Below are 11408 nucleotides of genomic sequence, written 5' to 3' on the forward strand. Positions count from 1 at the left end.
CCATGACCCTGTTCTTTTAAAAGAGACTTTCCTAGCTGGGCTTGCTTGCTCCATCTTGAAGTCTCCTTTAAGAGTACAGAACATGTATGACTAGGACTAAACCTGTGCTCAAAGATGGAGATGACTTGGCACTGGAACTTCAGTTTTAATGCATGTCTAGTAAATGAGTGGAGACAAATAAAACAGATGTTGACTCTCTAATCTTGCTAGAGCCTTCTTTCTATTGCAGCTGTCTAAAGACTTTGCACTTCCTCCATTCAGCCATCAGCCAGTGTCACCTCATCAAATCAGCAGTGTCAGCTTTTAGTTTTATGTTCATAGACAGCCTTGTTGGTTTTTTTTTTTTTTAAGATTTTATTTATTCATTCATGAGAGACAAAGAGAAGCAGAGACATAGGCTGAGGGAGAAGCAGGCTCCTTGTGGGTTACCTAATGTGGGACTCTATCCCAGGATCCCAGGATCATGAGCCAAAGGCAGATATTCAACCATTGAACCACCCAAGTGTCCCTCATAGATTGTCTTGTATCCCTCATAGATTGTCTTGTATTGCTCTTGTGTGTCCCCGTTTTTGAGTTTTGTGTTTACAGATTATCTTGTATTGCTCTTGGGTAAGCAATACAAGCCCACCCAAATACATTGTGGGCTGCTTAAGTGTTAGAAATCTGCTATTCCATTATGCCCCCCCTGCAACCACTGTGGTGCTATCCTCACAAAAAGTCCTTAATAAATACTTGTTGACCAACTGATTGTTGATGGGGGAGATTATCAGGCATTGGCAAACAGTGAGACAGAACATATTAGAATGCAATCAGCTGCTCTGTATGCTACCTATAAGTGCAATGCTGTGAATGCTATGTATCATTAGTATGAAAATGTGTATTAAAAACTTCCTTGCTTTATGAAATTCACTGCATTTTACATAGATTATCTGCGTTTTTATTTTCTACTTATCTTTTATGATATACTTGACTTTTGACTTGTACCAAAGAGTATTTATGAAATATTGATCTCAGTTGAAAATGTTTGATGAAAAATGTAAGTTCCTTAACATTCTAGGATACATTAAACTTAAAGTTTTCTGAAAGGCCTGTTCTTTGTCCCAAAGTTTGCTTTTCTTTGCAACACTTTTTTTGCCCACTCAAATACTATTTATTCCATACCCATTATTGAGCACCAGCTATTGGCCAATAACTGTGCTAGCTGCCAGGGATTCAAACATAAATATGACACAGTCCCTATCTTCAAGGAATACTGTCTGGGGATGGGAACATCATTTAAATAGTTACCATAAAGCATTGTGGCCAAGGCAGTGATGGTGCTCTGCACACAGTATTGTGGGCTCCCCCATGAAAGCTTCCTAACCCAGCCTGGGGGTGGGAATCAAGGAAGGTCGGGAATGGAGCAAGGAGAAGCAGAAGACACTCCCATGGAGGGCATTGATGCTTTATGAAGAAGTGGAACTATATAAATCCACCCCCTATGGGGATTATGGAGAATGCAAGATTAGAGGGAAAGATCACTGTCAGCTCTTTCTGGTGGCCGTGACTGTGTGGGATTTGAAGGAGACAAGGAGGAATGGAGATAAGGAGTCGAGGTAAGAAACTGGTGCACTAGTTTGGGAAAAAGATGGTGAGTTCTTAGTATAGTTATTTTTCATGGAACTGTAGACTCTCAGATATTGGAAGGCACTTCTATCATTCTTTGAATATTTCTATATAAATAGGTAATATGCACTGGTGTTGGTCACTGAGTACAAAGGGACAAAGAGAACACTTAGTCTCTGTCAAAACAGGAAAATGCACAAGTATGACGTGTGCTATGAAGTAGGTATAATTAGGTGTCAGGACAGTACCAGCCAGGAACTTCTAACTCACCCTGGGAATCAGGAAATATAGTACTGCAAGTTAGCTTGGGAAAGAAGGCTCAGGTACAGAGCCATCTGGGTGCAGGAAATAATAAATGACTGACATGGTTTCTTTAGGTGAATGTGAGTAATTCTGTATGGCTGGAGTATAGGGGCTTGGGCAGCGAGTGTGAAGGATACTATGTCATAGAAATAAATGCATGTTTTGCTTAGTATGTGTTTAGGAATTATGAATTTGTTTTCAGTTTTTATTTAAATTCCAGTTAGTTAACAGTGTAATATTGGTTTCAGGTGTACAGTATAGTGATTCAAAAATTCCATACAACACTGGGTGCTCACCACAAGTACACTCCTTGGGGTGCCTGGGTAGCTTAGTCCATTAAATGTCTGCCTTTGGGTCAGGTCATAATCTTAGGGTCCTAGAATCGAGCCCCGCATGGAGATCCCTGCTCAGTGGGGAGCCTGCTACTCTCTCTCCCTCTGCTGCTCCCCTTGCTTATACTCTCTCACTCTCTCTCTGTCAAATATGCAAATAAAATATTTAAAAAACAAATGCGTTCCTTAATCTCCATCACTTATTTAACCCATCCCTCCTCTTACCTTCCCTCTGGTAACCATCAGTTTGTTCTCTATAGTTAAGAGTCTATTTCTTGGTTTGTCTCTCTCTCTTTTTTCCCCTTTGTTCATTTGTTTGGATTTTTAAATTCTACATATGAGTAAAATTATATGGTATTTATCTTTTTCTGGTTGACTCATTTTGCTTAGCAAAATAGTCTGATTCCATCCATGTCCTTGCAACTGGTAATATTTCATTCTTTTTCATAGATTAGTAGTATTCCATTATATATACACATATACACAACTTCTTCTTTACTCATTCATTAGTCAATGGACACTTGTGCTATTTCTGTAATTTGAGTATTATAGATAATGCTGCTATATATATCAGACTGCATGTATCTTTTTGATTTAGTAAATTAGAATTTTTTTGGTTGTTGTTCTTTGCCTAAATACCTAGTAGTACAATTGTTGGATTGTAGAGTAGTTCTATTTTTAGCTTTTTGAAGAATCTCCATACCGTGTTCTATAGTAGCTGCACCAGTTTGGATCCCTACCAACAGTGCAAGAGGGTTCCTCTTCCTTTGCATCCTTGCCAAAACCTGTTGTTTCTTGCATTACTGATTTTACCCATTCTGAGAGGTGTGAAATAATAAATATCTCATTGTAGTTTTGATTTGTATTTCTCTGATGATGAGTGACATTGAGCATCTTTTCATGTCTGTTAGCCATCTGGATGTCTTCTTTGAAAAAATGTCTATTCATGTCTTCTGCCGATATTTTATTTGGATTATTTGTTTTTGGGGTATTGAGTTGTATAAATTTCTTATATATTTTGAATAATAACCCTTTATCAGATATGTATTTGCAAATATCTTTTCCCATAGGTTGCCTTTTAGTTTTGTTAGTTGTTTCCTTCAACGTGTAGAAGACTTTTATTCTGATGAAGTCCTAAGAGTTCATTTTTGCTTTCATTTCCCTTGCCTCAGGAGACATATCTTAAGAAGAAGTTGCAATGGTTGAAGTCAAAGAAGTTACTGCCTGTGTTGTCCTCTAGGATTTTCATGGTTTCCTGTCTCACATTAGATCTTTAATCCACTTTGAATTTATTTTTGTGTATGAGGAAATAAAGTGGTCCAGTTTCTTTCTTTTGTGTGTTGCTGTCCAGTTTTCCCAACACCATTTGTTGAAAAGATCTTTTCCCATTATGTATTCTTTCATGCTTTGTCCAAGACTAATTGACCATATTGTTGTGGATTACAAAAGAGTTTTAAGTAGGGATGCAACGTATTGCATTTATGTTCAGAAAAATGGGTGGAGTTCCTAAAGAAAAGAATATAGCTAATGAGATAGAGAGGCAGTGATAAGGATCTGAAAAAAGGTGGTAGTTGGAGAATAAATAAAAGAAGTCAAATTCAAGAATTGCTTAGGAGGTAAAAATTATATTGAGTCCACAGTACTCAGAGCATATGTGAGCACATGGCCTCATCTGAGAGGGCTGTGGGCAAGAACAAGATTCACATGAAACCAGGAGGTGAGTGATGCCTGGGTGGCTCAGTGGTTGGACATCTGCCTTTGGCTCAGGGCGTGATCTTGGAGTTCTGGGATGGAGTCCTGCATCGGGCTCCCCCAGGAGCCTGCTTTTCCCTCTACCTATGTCTCTGCCTCTCTCTGTGTGTCTCTCATGAATGAATAAATAAAACCTTTAAAAAAAAAAAAACAAGAGGTGAGGCATGAGTCTGAAAAGGAGGAAGATGGGTGGTTAGATTTAGGATGATTCTGAGCCATGGGATAAAGATTCTAGGAGCCTGGATGGTATGAATGTTTGGAGATGTATGGATGAAAATAACAGTGAAGGGATATGATTGGAAGAATATGAATAAAGAGTATGGGAGACAATAGATGAGTAAAGTGGCTGCCACTTAGAGCATTAGCCATGGTAACCAAATCAGTCATTCATTCACTTGAGAAATATAATCTCCAACAATGTACTAGGTACTCTGCTAGGTGAAAGGAATACATAATGAATCATTTGTACTGAGAGGGACTGACTGATCTGGTGGTTTAAGATGAGCTTGATGTTAAGTTGATCTGGTGCCCGTCCTGGCTTCAGAGAGAAAGAGATAGGATGCCATTAGTGTCCATGGCATTGCCTATGAAAGGCAGCATAGCAATGTCTAATTGGAATATTCATTTCTGGATTCAGCCAAGCCTGAGTCTGCTCTGATGTGTGGGGTGTGTAGCTTTGAGAAAATAATTCAACCTGAGTCTCAGTTTTTTCATTTGTAAAATTAGGATGATGACACCCACTTGCAAAATTAAATACACCTCTGAGTATTTAAATGAGGTGCATTTAAGGGCTGAGCAAGGTACCCAGCTCAGAGTATGCATAAAAATAATTAAATTTTATTATCTGCATCATTATCTAGTTCATATATTTATAGCCACAGGTAAATCAAAGACCTTGCTACCTCAGGAAATGGAGACCTGCTCTGAATTTTCTGAGGCTAGTGTGGGCCAAAGCTGCATATAATGTAAGAAGCAGCTTCCTTAAAGGCGAGGGAGATGGGTTTCATGTGGAAGAACCTCAAAGTTGTCGCTACTGGAAATTTGCTTACTTTTCCACTTTCAGCAAGTGAGATCTTTACAATGTCTAATAAAACTGGAACACAATATTCTCCTTTCTTAGATTAGGCATCCATATTTCCTCACTGGGAATCACAGCTAGTGAAAAATAATGTATGTGTTTTTTGAATTGTTGTAGCTACCAAATACCAGTGATCAGTTTGGTTTATGAGGCAGGTAACCTGGACCCTCTAAAATAACATTGGAAGAAAGCCTCATGGGATGAGGTTAAGGCTTTGAGGTCAGCCAAACATTTCTGCTAACAAACAGGGTATTTGGGGATTTAATCAACTGGGGAGGACAGTGGTGCTTATTGAGCTTGCAGATTCTCTAGGCAAAAAGCTTCCCAGAGCACACACAGCTAGAGAAACAAGGCTGTGACTCTGTGTGGAGAACCAAAACCCTAGTGGAGGCTGGGGGGCCAAGCAAATGCATTATTGTCTCAGTTGTCAGAGCAGTTCTGTCTTCTTGGGTTAGAAGGAGTTTATGGAATTGAGGGTTTGTTATGTAGGAATCATTTTTCAAAGATAGACAACAAGTGTTATTGTAACTGTGGGAGATGTTGAATCTGTTCCTGATTTTATTATGATGGGTAAGGACTACAATAATAAGAAAAAGTAGAGTTGCAATGTTAAGATTTTCAGACCACTTGTCTGATTTTGGACCTTCAACAATGTTGCCCATTGTTACCTCTCCCCTCAAGGACATGTGTAAACTATTGAAGTATGTGAATCATTTCTTCATATGTAGAATATTCAACTATGGAGCTATAAAAAGTTGAGTGTAAAAGCTTTATCTCTCTTTGCTCTCAGTGGAAACCCTTGACTCCAGTTTGACATAGCAGAGACAAACAGGGCTTTGAAAATAGCCAGACTTGGGTTCATAATCCACTTCTACCAACTGGGTGAGCTTGGGCAAGTTACCTTCTATTTCAGAAACCTCTGAAGCCATCTATAAAATGTCAGTAAACAAGCCTGTCTAGAATAGCTGCAGGCAGTAAATAGGAAAGCCTGTTCAAGCACAGTGCAAGGCTTAAATCTCCCCCCCTCTTGCCTGACTGTGAAGAGACCTGGAAGAAATTTCACCAAGAGCCTGTAATTCTAGACTTGGCTCTGCCACTAACACATGGCATGTCCTTGACAGGTCATGTACCTCAGTGGGCTCCAACCCTCTATTGGTAAGATGTAAGAATTGGTCTCACAATCCCCAAGGTTCCCCTCAGGTCCTGGGTAAACATCCTCCCTGCATAGGTTTGCTCACTAGTGGCTTGAACCTTGGTATTCTTATACCTGTCCTATAGTCTTCTGTTTCATCGGCCCATGGTGATTTCCTATCTCTGTAATAATATAAGATTTCCTGTGTCACTCATTGTGCACTTGATTATAAGGAGCTTTATTTTATTTAGTAAACTTTCCAGATTTTAGTTCTATCTAGAACACAAATCTCCCCGAGTAAAGGAGTGCTTTATACCCTTGGCCCCTTTCAGTGTGTGCCGGAACAACATAGGTGATTAATGACACCTCGTTGAAGTAACAGTTAGCATTATGTATACAAAACAGTGGACGTGTGAGGTTTTGAATTTAGAACAAGGAGTGGTACCATTCTGGGAAGAGCTGAGTCTGGTCCCTCTGCACCAATAATCTACTTGTTCACCTCTTTCCTCCACCCCCCGACACCCCCCTCCCCCCCCCACTGACCCTGCAGAGACCTGCAAATTTTAGCAAGGCTAACCTACACATGTAGCAAACTAAAAATTCCTTCACTCTGAATTTCTGTAAAGTCCTTCTCCAATGGGAGCTGTGCTATTTTATGCTATGACAGACTTTCAGTTCCTTACCCCTGGAAGCCTGTGGGCAGAGCCAATCTGCATGATGTTGTACAGTCTCTGTAGGGGACAGGCAGATGTGACTCAGAGTGAGTTTGATTTCCAAGAACTTCTTTCCTGGGGGTATGGCTAATGAGCTCACCTTTGAGTCTGCCAACAAAAGAGGCCTACAGAGACATCCAGATCAGTGGAAATCCACCAGTCATGGACAGGGAAGATACAGGACGCCAGCATGGTCTAGGAATGTCTGCCAGGCAACCATATAAACAGGAAACCACCCAGCTCTGAGAAACCAGTTTTACTGCTTGAGTACAGCTAATCAACAGCTAATTCCACAACTCTTAGTAGGAGAAATAACAAAAAGCAAGGGGCATAAAGCCTACATTCGTGAAGTCATAGTCTATGTTAGGGTTTGTCTTAGGGCTCTATTTTTATTTATTCATTAAATATTTGTTGTGCAGGGGGTGCATCAAACAAAATCATCACTCTACCTCCTCTGGATTCATAGGCTGTTATTAGACTTAAAAATAGCATCTACATTCGTACAGGGCTCATCTATTTTACCAGCCTGAACCCCTTTGCCCTTCAGTCCCCCAGTCACCTCATGGGTATGAGCAAAGCTCTGTGTCATACTCACCAAATGCCGAGTCAGGGGCTGACTGCTCAGATGTTGATTTCAGTACAGTTCAGAGGTTATAACAACAACAAAATTGGCATTCAGGTACCTAGTTTGATGTCATATACTTTCTCAATATGTCAGTGACAATTGTGACCGATTGGTGTGTTTTCCAACTCACTCATCATTAGCATGTAGCTCTTTAAAGGATAAAATTAATGGTCACCTAATGATGCTGGAGAAAGAAAGCAGGAGATGGCATTAACCTTCATCAAAACCACAGCATCATTATCATTTTTTGCTTCTTAACAGAAATTCATAATTTTTGAAGTTCTTTTATACATATTTTCAGTTATTGATTACTTAGAGCTTTGATAGAGGTCTTCCCAGTAAAAACTGAAAATGAATCAGAAATCCAGATTAATTTTAAAATATAGGTCTTAGATGTCCACTATATATAAAACACCTAGCATTAGAAACCTACCAGTGAACAAGAGAGACAGGAGAGAGAAGGAAGACAGTATTGAAAGAGCAAGGAAAGGATCCTGAGCAGATCATAGAAGGTGCAGTAAATTTTCTGAGGAAGTTGTTTGCTTGGCCCTGAAGGACACTGAAGACTTTGGTGAGTAGAAGACTTTTAAATGATAGTTTCCCTTTGGCCATCTGACATAGTGAACATCTGTTCCATTGTCTCTGGGGATGGTGAGCAGCATTGGAAAGAGCAGGTACTTCTGAATATTAAATTATAAGCCACCAGGCGGCTGGTTAGATGAAAGGGTTTGATTTTTATAATCTCTTTCTATGAAGTCACCATATGCTCACCTTTCGGCTGGAACGAGATCCTAGGGCTGAGCTGTTTGGCAGTTGGTGACTGTTTTTATTCTATGAGATTAAAATTACTTTTCTTTTCTGATTATGAACATAGTCAAAGGCAATGTTTTTTAAAGTTGAGAAAGGCAGAAAAGGAAAGAAGAGCAAAGAAATAAAGAATGATGCCACATGGGGATCCCTGGGTGGCTCAGCGGTTCAGCACCTGCCTTCGGCCCAGGGCATGATCCTGGAGACCTGGGATGGAGTCCCACGTCGGGCTCCCTGAACGGAGCCTGCTTCTCCGTCTGCCTGTGTCTCTGCCTCTCTCTCTATGTCTATCATGAATAAATAAATAAAATCTTAAAAAAAAAAAGAGTGATGCCACAGTGCAGATAATGTAATAATTTGCATTTTCAACTATTTCTAGTCTAGTTTTTTCACTGATACAGACATGTAGTCATTTACGCTGATAACTGACTCATGGATGCATCAGCGAGGGAAGAAGAAGGTCACACAATTGTAGATTTCCAGCATCAGCAAGGCACAGCAGAATCTAATACAACGGTTTAAAGTACATGGGGAGTTTTGGTTGGTTTTTAGTTTTAAGAAGACAATGGACATTCCATTCTGTTGAAAAGTTGTAAGTTCCCTGAAATCTGAGCTATGTGTGACTGTATCATTATTAGCCATTAAAAGACTTTTGAAGTAAGTGTGTTTCTTATTCTTGCTTTACCAAAAGGAATAAACTGATAAAAGAAATTCAGCAGTAGTAAAGGGTAATTCAATAAATAAAGGGTAAAACATCCATGTAGACTTAGGCACCGCTTTGTAAAGGTTTCACTTACCTCATTGACTCTGGATCCCAAAATGGTAACCAGGTTCAGCTATCACTTCTTAACAGAGTGTTTTAATGTAACAAGAATAAACAGAAGTGGTTTAATTGAAATTGATTAGGTTTTGTAAGGAGAGTAGATGCTATTGGCTACAATATGACCTTGGTTATGTTGGCATACCTGTTTGGGCGTGGGCTGAATGAAGCAACATATTCCCTTATTAATAGGGGGGAAAAGATTGGAAGGTTTAGGAGAGAGCCTAGCAGGCAGGAGGCTAGATGGAAGACCAGCTAAAGATAGGAAAACCCCTGCATAGCAAGGGTTTGCATTATGTAAGAAAAAAACATGGAAGATGGGAATGCTTAGGTTATCTTTCTGAGTTTGTGCAAAAACTAATGTTTTTGTAAGAATACATTCTTCTGAAGCAACTAAAAAAATGTCGAATTTCATGGCTGTGTCAAAACAGTTGATCATAAAGATGGTATGTGTTGATGAAGACCCCACTTAGAGAAAGGACTTCCCTAGGCCATGGCACACTGTATGAGGAAGGAATGAGGGGCAAGGAGGGAACACTTGATGAATTCCCACTCCCTAGATTTCTGGGAGGCCCCAACTGAAATCTGAGTTCCAGATAGAGACAATAAATTGCAATTCATATGCCTAAATAATGGAATGCCTTACGGTGCTCATGTGAGCTACCAATCTCTCCTTTGGTCATTATGACTGCATGGTGGGCCTCCTAGACTCCATTGGTGATGCCAGTGTGTTCTGGGGAAGATTTCCCAAGTCCATCCAACTTTTTGTGCCTACTTTCATATTGTTTCCATGGCCTGAAATGACACAATCCCCTCTCTACTTCAAACCATCACCACTGTCTACTGAAATGCTGCCTATCCTTAACTTCTCAAACTGGACTGGAATGGTCTGTTTGTTTATCTGGCTTCCTTAGTGTATAATCCCCTGGAATGCAGGAACAGTGCCTGGAACAGTGGTTGGTATATGATAATCCCTTAATAATTTATAGATTCAGTGACTAAACAAATGAAGAAATGAATGAGAGCAAAACAGAAGCTCTACCTCTTTGGTAAACCATTTCTATTGTTGACCTTTACTAATGTCCACTTGCCTGAGGAATGTTATTTCTAATATATACAATAATATTTCTATTCCTCTTAATATATTTACTGGGTACTTATTACGTGCAAGACACTATGAAATCTTATGTAATCCTTACAACATGCTGCAGGTCCAATGATTATCTCTACTGGTAAGAAAATCAATTGGGAAAGGGAGGTCACTGGGCCAAGGTCATGAAGCTAGTAAGTGACAGAGCCAGGATTTCCACTAGGACAGTCTGAACGAGATCCCACATGCTCGTCTACTTACTTCAGCAGTTATCCTTGTCACTCAGGGCCAGGTAGAGACTTGGCTTCCTCAGAAAATTTTCTTACACCTGTGTCTTCATTTTCCATTTTCTCATCTCTTCCCATTAGGACTATAGGCCCTGGGAGGCAGGAATCCTGTCTCTCTTCTTTCCATTTTGTGTGGCCACCATCTTGTGAAGTTGTCAAGAGAGGGGTTCCTGTCCATACCAAGCAGATGAGGAAATAGTGGTCTGGGAATTTGTCTAATCTGACAAAGCCATCCTCTGTCAATTCTAATCCCAGGCTTTGGATCTGGAAGAAAATGCCTTAGCCAGTCTTCTGCTAAACAATTTTGAGTTCACAGAATAGAGTTCTGTTCACCAATAGAGTTCACAGAATTCTAGAATTGCAAGAAACCACAACAGTTACCTGAATGAATGTCCTCATGGAATGGGGAGGTGGCTTACCCAAGGCTATGGAGTAAGTGAGTAGAAAGATCGGAGTCATGAGAACACACTTAGTCCCAGGCTTATAGTTCTTCCTCATTGACATATGATATAAATGATTCAGATTTGAACCAAGACGATAATGTCTTTACAATCATTGTCCTTGACCTATATGCAAAGGATAGTTTTTTTTTTTTAACTATTTATTCTACTTGGTGCACTTACTGAATTGCTTTATCCGTTTTTTTTGTTTGTTTGTTTGTTTGTTTGTTTTTTGTTTTGTTTTGTTTTGTTTTGGCATTGCTCTCTTGCCATCCCTGGACTGCCCCGCCCAGCTGCAGCCCTCCATCCAGCATCCTCCCTCCCTGTAGCCCCTCTCACCAGCCTTTTGTTTTCCTCATGGCTGCCTTCCAACTGTGTTCCACACACCCAGCTAAGGCCATTTCCTGGCTGCCATCCTGCACCA

The 11408-nt window shown here is 40.0% G+C and overlaps 1 long non-coding RNA gene across 1 annotated transcript in view; it reads right to left on the reverse strand.

Annotated features, from left to right (window-relative positions):
* LOC144316093 (uncharacterized) overlaps positions 1-10887 on the reverse strand; it is a 52988-nt gene extending 42101 nt beyond the window's left edge. Inside the window, exons 1-2 of the long non-coding RNA XR_013381890.1 lie at positions 10519-10887; positions 7511-7724 (exon numbers count right to left, since the gene is read on the reverse strand). This is a non-coding gene — a long non-coding RNA (uncharacterized LOC144316093). The remainder of the gene's footprint in view (positions 1-7510; positions 7725-10518) is intronic.
* Between the last annotated feature and the right edge of the window lie 521 nt (positions 10888-11408).

The sequence above is a fragment of the Canis aureus genome, chromosome 6 (assembly GCF_053574225.1).
Source record: "Canis aureus isolate CA01 chromosome 6, VMU_Caureus_v.1.0, whole genome shotgun sequence".
Lineage (NCBI taxonomy): Eukaryota > Metazoa > Chordata > Mammalia > Carnivora > Canidae > Canis > Canis aureus.